Source organism: Hylaeus anthracinus, unplaced genomic scaffold (genome assembly GCF_026225885.1).
Source record: "Hylaeus anthracinus isolate JK02 unplaced genomic scaffold, UHH_iyHylAnth1.0_haploid 11981, whole genome shotgun sequence".
NCBI lineage: Eukaryota > Metazoa > Arthropoda > Insecta > Hymenoptera > Colletidae > Hylaeus > Hylaeus anthracinus.
In genome coordinates this window covers 637,274-650,329 of record NW_026534329.1, presented here as the reverse complement: position 1 = coordinate 650,329, position 13,056 = coordinate 637,274, and positions in this window count along the sequence as shown.

Here is a 13,056-nt window from a genome sequence, read left to right as displayed (position 1 = left end):
TGGATGTTGAGCGAATATTTGCGAAGGTTTGGTAAGTGAAATTCTATCTACGCTACCCGGACGGGCGGTTTAAGAACGCGCCGTGTAATTCTCGGAGAATCGTGTGCGAGCTGAATGTGATACGAGGGTGTAATGCACGCCCGCGAATCCGACGCCGCGTCGGCATCGATGCGATGGTTCGTTCAAACCCCGATGCTTTCGATCCCCTTTCCATCGGGGCAGGGTACATATTGTGCTGCTGCGGTTCAAAGCAAATTACCGATAGCTATTGCCGACTCTGGTCCGATGTGTGCGAAGAATAACCTCGATGATGGGGGGTTGGTGTGGGCGTTATCCGTGCCGAGTATCGTACGCAATACCGTCGAGAGCTAATACCGCGGGATTCCTAACTATGGACATGTGACTTGTTAACCGACAAAGATACTTGATTCAATGTGATACGAGTGATACGATACTCGAGCTAACTTGTATCTGGTCACTATCCATTTCCAGCTAGCCAATGCTCTTTTTACCATCCCTGTCGCGAAACGCGATTCATCTTTAACGAAACGCGTTATTGCTCGGCGCCATGACAAGCGGAATTGTTCCCGTGAAACAGCGCGAATTCCGTAAGTCACCATTTTCTGTCAGTCTCTGCCAGCTGTCGAACAGAGGAGGTCAGGAAAGTTCGGTACAGGGAAGGAAGTGAAGCGCCAACAACGGGTAGGTGGGCACAGAGAGTGGGAGAAAGCGACGGCGACGGGGGCGAAAACAGGGTGGAAAAGTCTTAGACGAAGGCGAGAACGGAGGTTTAAGTAGGATTCTTACGTCAGTCGGATTCCACTTGAAGTAGCAAAGAGAAAAGGTTGAATGGAATCGAGCGCAACGGGAGAACGACAGAAGGGTGGCTCGGATCCGGTGGGCGGTTAGGGGAAGAGCAAACAAATCGATGTGCAAGTGAATTTCTTGATTTCATCCTGAGCACTTTCATCGACCACTCCGCGACACCCGTTCTCCTCTCCCGTCGACCAACTTTAAGCCGGATCCATAATGCGTTCTTATTACAAATTTTTCCAGACGATCCTTCCACTGTGACGAGGGCCATGATCGCGTCATTACGGAGGTTATTATAAAATCATGATTACATAGCTCAATTACGCTATTAGCATTTCATCGTTTTACGATACAATTGTATTGTTGTTGCGAAGCAGTGCAGCCAAGTGCATCCAATGTGTATTTCCAACAGTTTTTGCAACCTAGTCGAACAAAAAATCACGGTTATCCCATTCTCTATTCTCATCCTAATGAAGAGCTTTTGTTGCAATAAATTCTTGCAGATTGTACATACAAGCGAAGTCTGTTTAACGTCGTTCCAGCTACAATATTATTTACGATCCCTCCGCTACCTTGCGCTACTTTCGAGTTTGACAATCAATTATATTCTCCTCGCTGACAAATATCGTTCAAAATGAGTCCGTTTTCCAACGTTGATACTTGGAAGAATTCGTACTCGATATGCTCTCGGATCCAGAAAAATTATTATAGTTTATTGTTAAACGCGAAGCACGATGGTGGACGTAGCAGAGAAAATTGTCTCTAATTGAGAGGAGACGGCGCGACGGTAGCTTGATATGTTTACGCAGGGGCTGGTTTTTAAACACGACCCGCTTCAGGGAGCCTTTGTCGAGTGAGCGCTGTTTAAACGATAACTCGATTAAAAGAGCCGGTCTGAACCGAACAACGGCATTTAATTAACAAAAGTGCTCACCGAGAGTCGCCACCCCGATTTAGCGAGTCTACCCTTAGGGAGTGGGACTTTCTCTTCGAATTCTCCTGTAGTCGTACCACCCCTAACCCGCCGTCCTTTTTCTTATCCAGTCTTTTGTGTTCCTTTTCACCGACCCGACGGCTGGAGAATAATTGCGAGGATATAGTACCGACGACTAGTCCCGCTAGATTTGCCTTCTTTCGTCTTACTTTGGCCTGCTCGGCTCAAATTCTAGATAGGCCACGTAGATATTGCGATCTCGCACGCCAATATATATAAAATATTTTATATTCAATTCAAATGTATTTCTTGAGCGAGTTTCCAGCGTCGACTAGATGTAATTAAATCGTTTGGAGGAAATTAGACGGTCCGCAATGTCACTGGACTCCTCTCTTTTCAGAGCAGCGGCGTTCTATTTGAAAATAGAGGAGCGTGGTGGACGTTCGAGGTACGGCTGTGAAAAAGATCAAAAGGTTGTTCAAAGGTTCGTTTCCTTTTTGAGACTGGACTCTTCGTTTTCAAATCGTTCGGAAATTAAACTCCCGACTGTTTGTGCTTCAGCAGGTGTTAAAATTCCCGGATGGCGAGGGGTTGAAAGGCGAATTCCGCTATACAGTATAGGCGGGCGGAACACGGGGGATGCTGGCGCGTTTGAGACACTGACAAATCGGCAACGGGCGCACACATGGCCGCGTTCATCGTAAATGCTGCTTTCAGCGTTTAATTCCGCCGACGAGTAATTTGGGAGCGACGTTTGCGCACCGAAATGGTCTCTTTTTTCAAAGCCGATTTTATTTGGAAATCGGTAATTCGTTCGCGCTGCGAGAGTCGAGCATTTCCCAGAACTCTATTTGGAACTTTCATTTAAAAATTTTCATCCAAAGATTACGGTATCCTGCTGCAATTTCAGGATATCCATGCCAGTAAGAGTCAAAAGGATCGCTCATTAATTCGTCCATTATATAATATTGTACAACAATATTTTACCTAGTCCAGCTCAAATATAATTCAGATTCGAGTGGACGCTTTGGAACAGGCAACAAACTCTTCCCGCAAGAGCAGTCATCGTAAAAACCGCGGTAAATTTCACGAAGTCCGCAATCTCTTCGATAAATAACTTCTTTTTTATCGCCGTTTACTTTTTCACCGTCCCGGAATTTCTACCGAAACTGGGATCCGTGCTTTACGCGGATTTTCCAGCTTTTCTTCGGCATTTCCCAAAGATTGCGAATATAAAAGCCCCGATGTACTCCTGATTAACCAGGTGTTGCTCGGCTAAGCGTCATAAGGCGCTTCTCGACCAATTCACTCCGCTCGCAGCCACATTAAAAATCTCTTCCTCCTCTCGTGGCAACTTCTCTCCTCGGCAATCTCTTTTTCACGAACGATAACGCTGCGCAATCTCGTCCGACACTTTGTCATGCGGGATTCGAGCGCCCAGGGAAATATGATGATCCTCGGACACCGTCAAGATAAATCTAGTCGGGGCAACATGGATTTTACGAGCTCGTCTGGAGAGGGGATGCCCTGTTGTTTTCTCGGCTGCTAACCGATCGGAAAATCAGTTTCGCCTCTCTGGCTGACAAGCATCTACGGTTATTCGAAGTGAAAGACCTGAGAAAAGAAATGTAACGTCGAGTAACTCTCCCTTGCACAAATAAAATTCTCAAACACTATCTTCGATAGCGTAGATTCGCGAACATGCGACAGAGGTGCAGACGTTTCAAGGAAAACCATGATCGATACATTCCGTCAGACGAATCGACCTCGTTCGCAGTCGGCGAAGCTGAAGAGAAAGTGAAAAAGATGTTTCGTGCTTGCAGTTCGCGCCTATCATCGAGAACTCAAAATCCATTTCAACCCCGACCAACAAACTTTTGTAGGTTGAGAGGTGTACAAGTGTTTTATAGGAAAGTTGATCAGTATAGCAGACGAGTGCTACGCGATGGGTCAGAGCAAAATACGGATGCAAAGTAATTAGCGTGTAGCACGGTTCGCGATTTCGGAGATACCAAGGATACATCACATCCCGCGTTTCTGAGCTCTCTGATAATTAAACATTCGTTGGGAGAAACTGTTGGTTAAATGGCCGCATCGATTTGCAACTTCCTATAACGATCCGCGGATAACGGTACGAGATAGTGCTCGGCGAACGTTTGAGTTCTATCCAGTTCCGTATATCGCATCGTAACGCCAACGAATTCTATAACAAGAAATTTCATTAAATAAAGTGCCCGTAAATTCACAGGCTAGTGACCGGATGGGAAGCACAATTGTTGATGAAAGCGTTCACTCGAACGCACTCTGGGCGAACGCTTACTTAAATTGTTATCCATTAAATAGTCGGCTCCTCTTCAGCAACATTTCTATGAAATGTGAATTAAAATAGAAGTAGGGCATCGAGCGTACTCATCGATAAGACAAGATCAACATGGGTTCAACAAATTCTCTACAGCTTATACACTCTCCACGTACTCTGAGGTCTCCGGTGCGACACTTTCACACTCGAACGGTCCGTTTTCCGCCATTTTCTGCAGTTACGGGTCAAAGAATCGGTTTTGAACGCGTCGAAGCGCGCCGTACGCTTCTCCAACTCGATATCTCGGCGTGTCCAGTCGAGCTCGCGTTTAAATTAGATCACAGCAGCTCGGTTACTCCGTATCAATATAGCTCATCCCCTTACAGAGTCGAACGGGATATTAGTTTACAATCAGTTCGAAACATCGTTTCGTTGTCGGGTATCCAGTATCCGTCCTAACCAAAGTTTCCACCGACTCGGTCAGAATACGTATAGATAGTCCTTGCGGAGCAGACGCTGCACGAAAGATCCCACGGGACCTTGTTACCATCAAGTTTAAATGCTTTCAAGGTGTCGGTACTGACCCAGTTTGGCCAGACGACATTGGTATCAACCCTCGTACCTTCAAAGATAGCTTCCCGCAGTAGCAGGAGACTGTTTGCTGAACAACACAGAAATCTTTTGCGAATACAGTTTATTTGATACGATAAATTTTATTTACATTCACGTAAATTTTGACAAGCGGAGACTTTTCAATTTCAAGCTACTCACAACTGGCAATCGGACCACCGAAAAGTCCGAAGCGAGAAGAATGGGGCAGAAAAATGAATAATTCCGATGATTCAATCTCCGTGGAACAATTCGTTGACCGACGGACCATTTAATTAACGCGTTATTGTTCCACGGGGCTCGAGTCCCGTGGCTTTTTTCGCTCAAAAATCGGCGCTCGTCGATGACTCGCCGAAGAAATTCGACGTGGTGGCCCCAACCCCCATCCCTCATCCTCCGTTTGCCGCGATTCAAACAAACCCGTTCTTACGACGAAAAGTTGGCCGTGGCACTCGACGAGCTCGTAAAATCGTTGGAGCCTTCGCGGTCGTTCAGTCCTGGGTTCGTTCGGCCCACTCGAAGCGAACAATTTCAACGGCGGCTTCAGGGGTGGGCCAGCATTCATCGAAAGAGGAACGAAATTCCGTTAACTCCAACGAATTGGCCACTCTTGAACTTTCGCCCGCTGTGGCATTTTTACCCCCGCGAACTCGCCGCGCAATTATCGTCAGACGGGGGTATATTTCTCGCTGGGAAAATTTCCAACAGGCTGAAACCGTAGGAATGAGTCGCGAACACTGCCAGTAGACGCGACGCCGACGTCCACCTAGGCGCTGGTAGATGCTGGGTTATTATATATATGATGATACATCACTATGGTATTACTATGAATACACCGATAAAAAACTATTCTTTAGCGTCCTCACACCTTGAAAGTGAAATCTAGCTTCGGATCGTTTGCGTCGTCCTTTTCCAGGCTCTTGTAAAAAGAATGCCAAGTTTCTGCGCGACGTTCGGTTCGGGGGGAAACGAGTTAATTAACGATGCGATCGACATGTCCCGGTGAGAGAATCGCAAACGAACATCCTGGCACACGGTTTTCCTCGAGCAAAAGACCCATCGCTTGTCTTCCCGGCCAGAACGATTAATTATGCAGGTGCACCGGGGCCGGGGGTACGAAGCAGTATCGGTAAATGAAAAATCCACTCGAGAACCGGACGTCGACGTGTACTCCTCGTACAACGAAGCGGGGCGGCATCGATTGGCAATCGAATTAATAGCCTCCGCGATACTGCTGTGCAACGGTCGGTGCAGACGAGCAAGCGTGCACGTTTATGGACAAGTATGAGAATTACTTGTGTGTGTGTGTGTGTGTGTTTCGTGTACACTGGTGTGCGCTTTTAGACGCGAAAGACCGCATGTTCGAAACGCTTTTTAAAAGAAAGACCAAAGAGAAGAGGGACGAGAGGGTAGGGAGGAAACTCGAAGTTTATACCGTCTCTGGAATAGAAAACAGCGTAAACGTGAGGAGGGGCCAGAGAAACAGCAGGAAAAAGGCGGTACACACGATGCTCCGTGAATACAATTTAAAAGCCCCTGGACTGCGTTCGACCACGAGAGATCTTTAATTGCGTTCACGTTTGATCTAGCATCACGAATTGCGATGCAGTGGCAAGTCTGACCTTGCTCGCTGGACCTTAAATAATCCAAGCTTTGGAATATTTAACGCGTCTATCGTCTGGTTATCGTAGCTACAGAAACTGGAAGAATGTAATGTGAATTTTAGGACATATTTCCGCATTCTTTCCAGCATGCATATTTATGTATTTGTTGTAGATACCCAGGTATCGAGTTTTCAAGTGCTACCGTACATGCTTCAGCGCGATAGGAACAGAGCTGGATTTTTATTTATAGGATCGTATGAAAAATATCAGTCGTTAATGTTACAGAAGAGAATACGTTGCAACGCGAGGCAGCGGCCAAGCCGCGTTTTGCAACGGGCAGCGGTACCATGTTACTTACTTAATGGGTTGTGTGTTAAGCGAGCCTTCTGTCCGACGCAAAACCGAATCCGCTCTTCGGGATAATAAATCACCCAAATCCGCGAGCTCTGGCCACTACTTCCCCGATACCCGCCAGAATGAATGGCGTCCTTTAATAAACGATACAACGCCAACGTTCGAGGGAAGGCAAATGGTTTTCAATGATACGTCCCCTCCTTTGCACGAATTCTTTCCTCCACTTCCTTAAATTTCTTTTTGATAATATAGTATATTGTTATGTTTCATTGAGACCAAGTATCAAAGTTCCATCTTTGGTTCCATCCCTCCAAATATCATACAAATCTACAGGAGTACAGACAGAGAACCCTGTCGACCGTGTCGCTAAATAATTTAATCTCGTCCAAGTTCTCCACCATGAAACGGACTCTCCGGAGTCTCCGTCGCCTATCGCGAGTTTCCCAGGAATAGCAAATAAGAAAGTTCGCGGTGGTAATTATTAAGAACATGATACAAGCATCGTCAAATACTCTTGCGCATCCGATTCTTTCACTCGTATTCGCCCGGGCGCGGCGCGGCACGGCCGCGGCCGTCCGGAAGTTTTCTTCCATGCGAACGTTTCGCCAAGTTTCATAATCAGATGGGAAACTTTCAGCGGAGTTAAAACGAACGGACGAGTTTCTTGTCAAACTCCCTTTATCGTCGCGGAAAACCGATTCGTGGATCCAGTCCCGTTCTCCCCCTCGTATTTCCCGTCGAATGCCTCCCGTTTCAATACGCGCCCGGAAACTAACGCCGGTAACGAAACGCATACTTCAGCCGCGCCGCTTTGAAGTTAGATTACGCGTTGCCCGCGGCAAGGTTAACTCGTTTGATCTTTCCCAGCCCGCGAAATTGCGCCTAATATACAAAAGAGCCGGAAACGATTCCCTGTAACTATCGCAAAAGATAACCCCATCGGTACCCGGAACAGCGGCCCTTGTCAGACTCTGCCTCTTTTATTACGTATTCAACGATGCGTTGGTAATTTTTCGTGCACACCGCGCGCACTATCGGGAGTCGCGAAACACGCGCGTCCCCCGACCCCTGATCGGTGAAAATTTACAATCGCCATTTCGCGTGGAACGCGTGCAAATGTATGGTAACGCGATAAACGGCGCCAGAAATTCTTCCCTCGAATATGGATTATGCGGGTTAACGTGTTTCGCGACGGTAATGATGAGATACGTCGAAATGTTGTGATTGATTTCGTGTAATCGTGTACTCTTTCTGGTTTTTGCATTTATTATATTTTTTACAAAAATCCAAACAAATCGTCACCATCCCTCTCTCTCCAATTAAACACACCACTCCACCCATAATCTCGTCCGTACCCAAGCGTCCTTCTAACCCGACCTTGTCGCTCAGGTCATCCCATCGCGGCCGCCCATAACTTCCAAGACATTTGTCTACCCCCGACGAGGCATTCCTCAAGTTTCGAGAACGGATCGAATCGACAAACTTTATCCAAATTATTCACAAGCGGACGCCTTCGTCCTTTTTTAAAAAAAAAAAGGAGGAGACCGGATTAAAGCACGAAGAAGCTCGAGAAATCTCGCGGAGAAATGAAGACTTAAATTCTGACATTACCCCACTCCAAAGAACGCATTAGCCCCCGTAGCTCGTCGCAGCCGACAGACTTTTCTCTCTACGAGCGCCTTGACTCTGGTATTATCCTACCCCCTCTTCTTCCTTCTCCCGAAGGGAAACACTCTCGGACGAGGGAGGGTGGAAAGTGACAGGGAGGGGCGTTTTATGCGTTCATTAGTCACATGGACCAGATTGAATTCCTCTTGAGTTTTTCTTTCGGGCTACAATCGTGGAACGTAGACGCTTGGCCCGCGAGAAGTTTCTCCATCTCGAGGATTTTATGAAACCGGGAGGGGCTGAACGTCGGCGTCGCGTCGATTCTTCGGGTGATTCCTTTTTTCATTAGTTCGGCTGACCGAGGAGGATCGAACGATGACGCGGTTATCGCGTAACAGGGCTGAAGGACCATCTATTATCTGGTAGGGTGTGCGACGGCCAGGACAAAATGAACGACGCGCCATGGTGAGATAATTGTCAGTTTGGAGATCTAATTTGTAGCCGGTGTGACTTTATAAGCTAATTTGACTTACGATGGCCGTGGGTATGCTCGATGTATAACAAATATTAAGGTCTTTAACACCAAACTTTATATTTTATGCTTTCCCCTTGTATTACTTTCATTAACAATCATATAATTATACCAAATATAATTGTATATTAACATAACAACTTCCGTTATGACCTGAACACATTCTCCACGTGTTCCACCCTTCCAAGCCTTCGCCAAACTTTCCCCGAGCTGGAGTTTCCACTGCTAATTCATAATGTTCATTTAGCCCGATACGATATCACAGTCGAGATTCATTCAGTTCTGGCTCAATCTCAGCGTTAATCGAATTTCTACGCAACTTTCAAACTAATTTCAAAGTATTCTATTACCCACCATATGTCGTTGAGTTTAATAAGCTTTATTATCCAATTTATACCTTATGTATTTTCATCTGTCAACCCTCGTTTCCTCGCCAACAATCAATGATCCGAAAAAACTGATCATCCAAACGATTTATCCTTGACAGAATCGTCTTTGTTATAATAATAATATAATATATAATATCGTAATGTTTTTAATTAAATTCGTTACAAGATCTGGCATTATTAGCCTCGCGGAAATTTTTCGTCGTGTCACGACGACCATAAATCACCGATAGCGTCGACGTGCGATTGTGTAAGGTTAAAATATGTATCGGCCGGTACGTACACAAGCATCTTAAATTGTTCCATACGCAATGACGTCCCACCTGAATTCTCTGTCGACCAGGGGACCGCGGGTATGATTTATTGCCGGAGCTGAACGGGTTTCTCGTAATTTATGCACACCGGCCACCGACCACCGCCTGTATCCTCTCATTCCGCAATGCTAGCTGCAATTTCGCGGAACGTTCGACGGGTCGCTGCCAAGTTGCAAAACAACGACCCATCCGACACGCTGCGCCCTCCCGTCGCGTCGGAAGGAGTCATTCGCTTTCGATTCGTGGTTTCGCACGTCCGCTCGAAATCTCCATGTTCCGTTAATTGATCCCCTACCGTTGCTACCCTGTCCCTCGATTGTGATTACTTCGGCGTGCATGCTACGCGTGCACCTGCGCTGCCGTGGTACTCTTTGAAAGCGAACACGTTCGACTCGAAACTTCCGTGAACGTTGCGACGGATGTTTCAAACCCTCGTTGGTATCCTCTCTGATGATCCTTGAAATATCGTCCTACATAACTTCCAGATAGTTACAGGTCAACCACTTGACCATCGAGAACACTGTCTTATTTACAGTCGTACGAATTGCCTAAATTGTAAATTTATTTAAAAAAAAAAAAGAAAAATATACATGTCGAATCGAGTAACCTCCTTTTCGAAGTCGATTAATAATAAGAGTAACCGCGCTACGCGAACAAATCGTCTACGTGTTTCTACAGAGACGCGAGAGTTCTCGTTGCGCGGTGCGGTCGATCATGATTTCGTCCCTCGTAGTCCGGATCCGCTTATGAATAAACCACCAAGCTTTTTCATATTTAGCCAGGAATATCGGTGCGTACGTATGCCGAGTGATCGGCAATCAAACATGGAACGGCCGCGAGAGGTCGTGTCATCGGATGCGTTTGAAATATAAACAAACTATTAATCCGTAAATAATAGATATTTGGATTATCGGGGATCGGTTCGTGATGTACTGTTTATCTTGTGAACAGCTGCTGTTTACAAACATTAACGTCGGAGAAGAAAAATTGCCGGCTAACGCAGCTCTTTAACCAAAGGGAGGATCTACTTTCAAACGGAATCTTTTGAAAGAATTTTTTAGCCCTTTTTTAGAACTACGATCAAGCAATTCGATACAACCTCTGACAAATACATCAAGTTTATACGCAATCGTAATCAAACGTCTTAGATCTGAGCAACTGTCCTTTCCACAGCTAAGCTTTCGAATAGTCAAGCAGATAAGTTTGCTGGCGTACATCGACGGTTCTTTGTTAAGAATAACAAACGTTTTGTCCCCGATGAAATCCTCTTCCCCAAATTAACTTCTTCGGCTTGTTGGACGAGCTGCGGCCTTACCAGGAGGCCATTATCGTCGCAAGTCTGTCTGTCCCGTCTGGAGCCTCCCTTTCTTTGCGCTGGTGGTTTTGGCAACAAGCGAGTCGTAAATTCACCGGATAATTCTTCCACTCCTGCGTTAACCTATATAACGCACGATTTATTACGGCTTATAACGGGTCGGTTTTCGGTGTCTCCTTGTTGCCTTCTTCCATGAATTCGCCTCTGAGCGCCATTTAAGAATCTGTTCGCTTGCCAAGTGCGAATTCGCCTTGTCTCGGCAGGATTCTCGGCTCCTGGCGGAGCTGTCGGGAAACACGAGCAAGGATTCTCGGTGTAACGGATCCCATTACATCCGACGATCGTCTATTTGTTATTATATTAACAACGGTTATTGTTTCTGTTCCTTGGCGCTAAACGATTCGGAGTACGGAGGTCTTGTTATCTATTTAGCAGCTCTTTTTGGTCGAAAGTGACTAGATAAAAAATTCAGTTCTTTGTTTAATTTAATTTATTTCCTTTCATGGACTTTAATATCGAACACATGTTCCACCGCGTTAAACGATACTTGCAAGGAAATGGTTCAGCCCCGGATAACGAGGGTGTAAGTTCGGTTAATTTATTTTCCTAAATTCCGGCAGTTTCGTTTGACCAAATGCCAAAGGGAGAGCAGTATTCTCTTTCCCCGACGCGTCAGCAACGAAATTCCGAATCCATTTAAAAGCAACATCACCCCGTGACGTCGTGTTGATAATTAAATCGCGCGAAATTGTCATGAATTCTCGGCCGCGTATAAATTTTGCCCTCGCCAAATAACAGGAAACATTAACGGAAATTTATCCATTCGCTTACGCTCCGCGTAACTTATCGACGATTTAAGGGGCAGCAACGATCAATTTTTGCCACTGTTAGCGGCTGACTAACCATTTAGTAGTTGCATTACCGCGTATCTCGTTCTAAACATGCTCAATACGCGACGCTATTACGCTAAAATAATGTACGCTAACGTCAGACATTGTCTCACTTATTCCGTGCAGAATGCTGCGAAAAAGTTAGGTTTATTTATCAAGATATATGGGTTAATGGAGAGTTAGAGAATCCGTAACGTTGCGTTGTTGCTAAAATTATACATTTTTATTTGTATACAGATATATCTCACAATCAGTCGTAGACCGTGTTTCTCGCTGTTTCACATTAAGATTCCTAAAAGTCAAATAAGAATGTATGTACATCGTTGTACTCGTCGAAAGTCGAGCTTAGCCTAGATTCTAGTCAGGTTCGCTTTCTGATTTAATTTGAAATGCAAATGATAGTAAAACGTTGGGTCTCTCATTAGTCAGCTGTCTTTTTTATATGCCGTTACGCTTTGTCTGATGCGCATAGACCGCATTTTCAAGCAAGGGAAAATAGAATTAATAGAGTTTCATTGAGGTGGAACGTCTCGTTAGGATCGAAAAGACCATATTCTGCTGAATGAATAAATTATTAGACTTGCGTTAAGTTGTTTCGAGCAATAAACATTCATCAACACTAACGAAGCATCGTGTTTCTTCGTGCTCCTTTCCCAATTTTCTGGAACAGGATAAATTTTAATAACCATAACTAAGGATTCATTATTTATAGAAATTAAATCTTTCCCAACGAGGTATGAACTTGAATTTTTCCAAAAAATCGTACGTCACATAGTGACCAATATATTCATGAATAAATATTGTACCTTTTTGGAAATTTCAAATTTAGATCGGTGGAGGACATAAATCACCGACACCATCGTATACGAGAAAACATCACTCTAGATGGGTCCTTCGTTTCGAATAAAAATCGGCATTCCGTAAAAAGTAAAACCATTTTTCTACTCTACAAGCAATTCATATTCATGCATGGCGAGCTTAAAATTTTCGAACATGTTCCATTCCAATTAATTTCTAAACCAATACCAACAATTGTACAGGTACGATCGTATTACGAATAAGTAAAGGTTCTTATAGTTGCCACGTTCTCATACAATTTCGTTAAACAAAATCTCGTCGACGCTTTTACCGACGTCGCGGTCATACATATCGATATCACCAACGCAATAATACCTCACCAGGACCGTTCTCCCCTGTGGTTGATTCTTAAAATCTTCTGATCTGGAACGCGGTAGTTTAATTTTAATGACTGGCTTAATTAACGCCCCCACGGCCACCGCTGGCCAAGATTCATCCTCCCCTCGGACCCGTTCGCGTAATTCGATTTCACAATGAGCCACGGACGGAGGATTTTTGAACACGTTCCTCATTAGACGATCCCGGCCCGCGAGCCCTTTG